This window comes from Panulirus ornatus, chromosome 5 (assembly GCF_036320965.1).
Source record: "Panulirus ornatus isolate Po-2019 chromosome 5, ASM3632096v1, whole genome shotgun sequence".
NCBI classification, from domain to species: domain Eukaryota; kingdom Metazoa; phylum Arthropoda; class Malacostraca; order Decapoda; family Palinuridae; genus Panulirus; species Panulirus ornatus.
The window spans coordinates 12,828,307-12,835,806 of record NC_092228.1 but is presented as its reverse complement, the minus strand read 5'-3'; the positions used below and the strand labels follow the sequence as shown (position 1 = coordinate 12,835,806).

The window sequence follows — 7,500 nt, the reverse complement described above, 5'->3', positions numbered from 1 at the left end:
AATAATAATAATAATAACAATAATAACAATAACAATAATAACAATAATAATGATAATAATAATAATAATAATAATAATAATAATAATAATATTAATAATAATAATAATAATAATAATAATAATAATAATAGTAATAATAATAATAATAATAATAATAATAATAATAACAATAATAACAATAACAATAATAACAATAATAATGATAATAATAATAATAATAATAATAATAATAATAATAATAATAACAATAATAACAATAACAATAATAACAATAATAATAATAATAATAATAATAATAATAATAATAACAATAATAACAATAACAATAATAACAATAATAATGATAATAATAATAATAATAATAACAATAATAACAATAACAATAATAACAATAATAATGATAATAATAATAATAATAATAATAATAATAATAATAATAATAATAATAATAATAATAACAATAATAACAATAACAATAATAACAATAATAATGATAATAATAATACTACTACTACTACTACTACTAATAATAATAATAATAATAACGGGAAGGGGGAATAATAAGCAAAATTCAGGAGTGGTGTGTTAACCAGTACGAAAACAAAACATATAAACAAATACACATTTATTCAAACCCACAGTAAGGATCCCTTGGTAAGAAAGGGTCTGCAGGAGCTATAGTGGTGTTACCCGAACTCCTGCAAGCTCCTTGGCTGCGCTACTTCCAGTAGCAGGGTCATGGCGGACTCCTTTGGTGTGTGAGGTTCTCTGACCAAACCTAGTCTCCAAATGAAACAGCCTCGCCAAAGGCGGATCGTCTCTCGCGGTACAACCCCGTGGAGAACTCCACATATATATATATATATATATATATATATATATATATATATATATATATATATATCATACAAACCTCCAGCTGCCACGATCGAACTCAGTCCCCCTGCGCAGCATTAGCGTCCCCGCCTGCTGCGCAGGGGTCCCGGGTTCGATCCTAGCTGTTGGGAGTTTTGTATGATATATATATATATATATATATATATATATATATATATATATATATATATATGCACTATTCTATACGGAAATCGTTGCTATAATAGCACTCGCGTGGCTCGGCTTGGTTTTAAATAGCGGCAAAGCATTTTCGCCACATAATAATTAACCCCTCGTCAATTTGATTATCCGGCGCGCCACAACACTGTCCATTTATAATTCTCATGAAAATTAATGATAATTGCGAAATGCACACCTGCCCACCACTAATTATCCTAACTACATATCCAGCCATACCACACACACACACACACACACAGTCATGCGTCCCGTATTATATGACCGGGTATACTGCTTAACTCCTCCTATAGCCTCGTATATAATCATCAATTATGACTATATCAAGCAACACGTTAAGACCATTATGCGAAATTATCCCTATTTTTTTTTTTTTGTACACATTAAGTTCCTCCCTGCGACCTGTCGGAAATCAACTACTATTACTTCTACTACTACTACTTCTACTAATACTACTTCTACTACTTCTACTACCATTACTACTACTACTACTACCACTACTGTTGCTACTTCAACTGATACTATTACTACTACTACTACTAATACTACTACTACCACTACTATTACTACTTCAACTGATACTATTACTACTACTACTACTACCACTACTATTACTACTTCAACTGATACTATTAGTACAACTACTACTACTACAACTACTACTACTACAACTACTACTACTACTACTACCACTACTATTACTACTTCAACTGATACTATTACTACTACTACTACTACTACAACTACTACTACTACTACTTCTACTAATACCATTACTACTATTACTACAACTTCTACTGCCACTACTACTACTATTACCCCAACTCATACTGTTACTACTACTACTACTACTACTACTACTACTACTACTACTACTACTACTACTACCACTACTACTATTACTACTACTATTACTACTTTTACTACAACTACTACTACTTCAACTACTACCACTACTTCTAATGCTAATAATATTATGAGTTTCCAATGTCACGAGGGAAAAGTATGAATCTAAACATTACTCTGTATCACCACACACTAAACGTAACCCGATTTCATCGTCAATACACATCATGTGTCGCATCATCATCTTCCCATTGTGTCCCACCATCATCCACCTCACCTCACCTCACCTCCAAAATCAGGCGACCGATTGATCAACGCCTTCCATGAGCACGGAGATTAAAATGACCAGCAGAGATATACATCTGGATGTTGAACTACTTAACACTACGACCAAGTGGAGGCACTGATAGTAAAAATGGGACTTGTGGCCCATCGGTCACAAGTCGCTCGCTCCGTACGTTGGCTGGGTGCGAGGAGGAGTTGCCGGAGAGGGTGTGTGTGTGTGTGTGTGTGTGTGTGTGTGTGTGTGTGTGTGTGTGTGTGTGTGTGTGTGGGGTGGTGGTCTAAATGGTGTTGGCTACAGCTACATAGGGTAGGGTGGGTGGGGCAAGGTGTGGACGCCAATGACGAGGGGCAAGCGTCTGGTAAGTAGGAGGGAGAATGGATACAAGTAGAGGGGTGGGGGGTACGGATGGAGAAATGTGATGGTTACAGTGGTTGGAAGCACCGCCACTGGCGATAGGGTTGGTTACAGGAGGTAGGGAGCCGGTTACAGAAGGTAGGAGCCAGTTACAGAAGGTAGGAGCCGGTTACAGAAGGTAGGGGCCAGTTACAAGGAATTAGGGTCCGGTTACAGAAGGTAGGGGCCATTTACAAGGAAGTAAGGGTTCGGTTACATGGAGGTAGGGGGTCAGTTACAAGAAGGTAGGGGGCCAGTTACAAGGAGGTAAGGGTCCGTTACAGGAGGTAAGGGTCCGTTACAAGAAGGTAGGGGGCCAGTTACAAGGAGGTAGGGACATGTTACAGAAGGTAGAGGGGAGGGGGCCAGTTACAGATGGTAGGAGGGGGCCGGAGACAGAGCCAACCACAACATGCAGAAGTTCAACAAGTGTCACATCGTCAAGCGTCCAGACAGACAGACAGACAGACAGACAGGCAGAAAGACAGACAGGCAGGTCAACCTCCCTCCCTCCCCAAAATATTGATCGTAGCGATCATGGTGACTAATTCTGCCGACTGATTAATAATCTCTTCAGCGATCGCCTTAAAAAAAAAAAAAGGTCTTATTTCAGACCCCGTCCGTGACTTGAAGGAGAGCCAGGCTTGATCAATAAGTCCCCCGGGGGGAAACTCACGCCCTTGAATGTAGAAACTCACGCCCTTGAATGTAGAAACTCACGCCCTTGAATGTAGAAACTCACGCCCTTGAATGTAGAAACTCACGCCCTTGAATGTAGAAACTCACGCCCTTGAATGTAGAAACTCACGCCCTTGAATGTAGAAACTCACGCCCTTGAATGTAGAAACTCACGCCCTTGAATGTAGAAACTCACGCCCATGAATGTAGAAACTCACGCCCTTGAATGTATCTGTTTACGTGGCCGACATCGCTGCTGTTATCCGGGAATTTTCAAAGAAAAGAAGAAGGTCTTGCACCTCCCCTCATGATGGTACTACGTCCAGTAACAGGGTAGTGTAGACTCCTTTGGAGAGAATGATTCTCTCACGAGACCGTACTCCCAGTGACACACAACCTCGCCAAAGGGCGATTTTCAACACGTATCGTGACTTTTTGCAGGTGGAGAGACACACACACACACACACACACACACACACACACACACACACACATACAGACAGACACAAAGCCAAATAAAAAACATATAAACATAAAACATCACACAAAATACTCACATATATGCTCCCAAAGTACAAGCACACACACACACACACACACACACACACACACACACACACACACCTAACGACCAAACTACCGGACGCCATTGTGCTACGAAAGAAACAAGGGTCATTAATTGGGCCAATCTATATGGATGCTTCATCTCCCCTTTACGGCCAGACCAGACCCCCCTTCCCTCTGTTTTTTTTTTTTCTCCCTGATGGTTTAGTTTGTGTTGTTATGATCAAGGCTGCTCTAATTGGCTGACCCCATTGCCCTCCCTCCCTACCACACGTCCCACGCTCCCTCAGCAATGTCTACTTCTACATTAACTACTTGTGTTTTAATGGGTTAACTTGTAGTGAACAGCACTGGGGCACTGGCTATGGGAAGTCCCTCTGGATCTATGTATGAGAATTGTATGGTACAGTTCACAGACAGTGACAGCCCGTCCACAGACAGTGACTGCCCGTCCACAGACAGTGACTGCCCGTCCAAAGACAGTAACTACCCGTCCACAGACAGTAACTACCCGTCCACACACACTAACTATCCGTCCACAGACAGTAACGGTGACAACCAGCTCACAAGACAGTAACTACCTGTCCACAGACAGTAACTACCCGTCCACAGACAGTAACAACCCGTTCACAAGACAGTAACTACCTGTCCACAGACAGTAACTACCCGTCCACAGACAGTAACAACCCGTTCACAAGACAGTAACTACCTGTCCACAGACAGTAACTACCCGTCCACAGACAGTAACTACCCGTCCACAGACAGTAACTACCCGTCCACAGACAGTAACTACCTGTCCACAGACAGTAACTACCCGTCCACAGACAGTAACTACCCGTCCACAGACAGTAACGACCCGTTCACTAGGCAGTAACTACCCGTCCACAGACAGTAACTACCCGTTCACTAGACAGTAACTACCCGTCCACAGACAGTAACTACCCGTCCACAGACAGTAACTACCCGTCCACAGACAGTAACTACCCGTTCACAAGACAGTAACAACCCGTTCACAAGACAGTAACAACCCGTCCACAGACAGTAACTACCCGTCCACAGACAGTAACTACCCGTCCACAGACAGTAACTACCCGTCCACAGACAGTAACTACCCGTCCACAAGACAGTAACAACCCGTCCACAGACAGTAACTACCCGTCCACAGACAGTAACTACTCGTCCACAGACAGTAACTACCCGTCCACAAGACAGTAACAACCCGTCCACAGACAGTAACTACCCGTCCACAGACAGTAACTACCCGTCCAGAGACAGTAACTACCCGTTCACAAGACAGTAACAACCCGTTCACTAGACAGTAACTACCCGTCCACAGACAGTAACTACCCGTCCACAAGACAGTAACTACCCGTCCACAGACAGTAACTACCCGTTCACTAGACAGTAACTACCCGTCCACAGACAGTAACTACCCGTCCACAGACAGTAACAACCCGTTCACAAGACAGTAACTACCTGTCCACAGACAGTAACTACCCGTCCACAGACAGTAACTACCCGTCCACAGACAGTAACAACCCTTCACAAGACAGTAACTACCGTCCACAACAGTAACTACCCGTACACAGACAGTAACTACCCGTCCACAGACAGTAACTACCCGTCCACAGACAGTAACTACCCGTCCACAGACAGTAACTACCCGTTCACAAGACAGTAACTACCCGTCCACAGACAGTAACTACCCGTCCACAGACAGTAACTACCCGTCCACAGACAGTAACTACCCGTTCACAAGACAGTAACAACCCGTCCACAGACAGTAACTACCCGTCCACAAGACAGTAACTACCCGTCCACAAGACAGTAACTACCCGTCCACAAGACAGTAACTACCCGTCCACACACACTAACTACCCGTCCACAGACAGTAACTACCCGTCCACAGACAGTAACTACCCGTCCACAAGACAGTAACTACCCGTCCACAGGACAGTAACTACCCGTCCACACAGTAACTACCCGTCCACAAGACAGTAACAACCCGTCCACAGACAGTAACTACCCGTCCACAAGACAGTAACTACCCGTTCACAAGACAGTAACTACCCGTCCACAAGACAGTAACTACCCGTTCACAAGACAGCAACTACCCGTCCACAAGACAGTAACTACCCGTCCACACACAGTAACTACCCGTCCACAAGACAGTAACTACCCGTCCACACACAGTAACTACCCGTCCACAAGACAGTAACTACCCGTTCACAAGACAGTAACTACCCGTCCACAGACAGTAACTACCCGTTCACAGACAGTAACTACCCGTCCACAGACAGTAACTACCCGTCCACAGACAGTAACTACCCGTCCACACACACTAACTACCCGTCCACAGACAGTAACTACCAGTCCACAGACAGTAACTACCCGTCCACACACAGTAACTACCCGTCCACACACACTAACTACCCGTCCACAGACAGTAATGGTGACAACCAGCTCACAAGAAAGTAACTACCCGTCCACAGGACAGTAACTACCCGTCCACAAGACAGTAACTACCCGTCCACAAGACAGTAACTACCCGTCCACACACGGTGATTCTCATAGCCGCTCAAACTGGCAGCTGCAGTTCCGGGCAACACAAATTTATAACCGACACAACACAACACAACTGTACTGTTTACCTTACTGAGCGCCAGGCTTCGATCACCTCGTAGGGGGAGGATTTATCTGGCTGTAAATCCTGGGGACTGTAAATCCTGGGGACTGTAAAACCTGGGGACTGTAAATCCTGGGGACTGTTTCTCCTCATCTGAAGCCCCCTGGGGCCACAACTAGTTCTAAACATCAACGGAAAAATGAGGCGAAGATATACACACTAATAACGCGTCTGGGGGTAAACCATGGTATATGTTGGTCCGCGCGGGGTGTGGGTGTGGGTGGACGTCCGCGGGGCCTGGGTGTGTGTGTGGGTGGACGTCCGCGGTGCCTGGGTGTGTGTATGTGTGGGTGCACGTCCGCGGGGCCTGGGTATGTGTGTGCACGTCCGCGGAGCCTGGGGGTGTGGGTACACGTCCGAGGAGCCTGGGTGTGTGGGTGTGGATAGGGAGGCTGTGGTTTCAGTGCAACACACGTGGCAGGTGGATACTGGAGGTGAGGTGAGGTGAGGTTACATCATGGTCACTGGACGGAAAGGTGAACAGTCAGTCTCGTCTGGATCCACGTCCCCACCTTCGTCGCGTTGATCCAAACAGGGTCGGGCAGTTCCCCTGCTCCTGGACGGAGTGCAGCGCCCTACAGAGCTGAAGGGAACAACCCCCCCTCCTCCCCCAAATGAAAGAAAGATGTCCTGGGACCATAAAGACAGATAAATAGACAGACAGACAGACAGATAGATAGACAGATATAAGAACGGACTGATAAGACACACTGATAACGAGGAGAAATATATGATAAAGTCAGGGCATAAAAATACCCACACACAGCGAACAGAGAGAGAGAGAGAGAGAGAGAGAGAGAGAGAGAGAGAGAGAGAGAGAGAGAGAGAGAGACGGGGGCTGGCTGGTGAGGCCTCCCGCCCGTCTCTCTGACCCTCGTATCAGTTAATAATATTGATTATGATAAGCGCATTACATCCCCCGTCTGCCCTGCTTATTAACAAGGGACAACGAACACCCCCCCATCCACCCCCC

General features: G+C 44.7%; 1 protein-coding gene across 1 annotated transcript in view; it reads right to left on the bottom strand.

The window, feature by feature from the left end:
• Window positions 1–7,500, bottom strand: part of LOC139748573 (endothelin-converting enzyme 2-like) — a 665,699-nt gene that overhangs the window by 236,248 nt on the left and 421,951 nt on the right. The gene's annotated exons all lie outside the window — the stretch shown is intronic.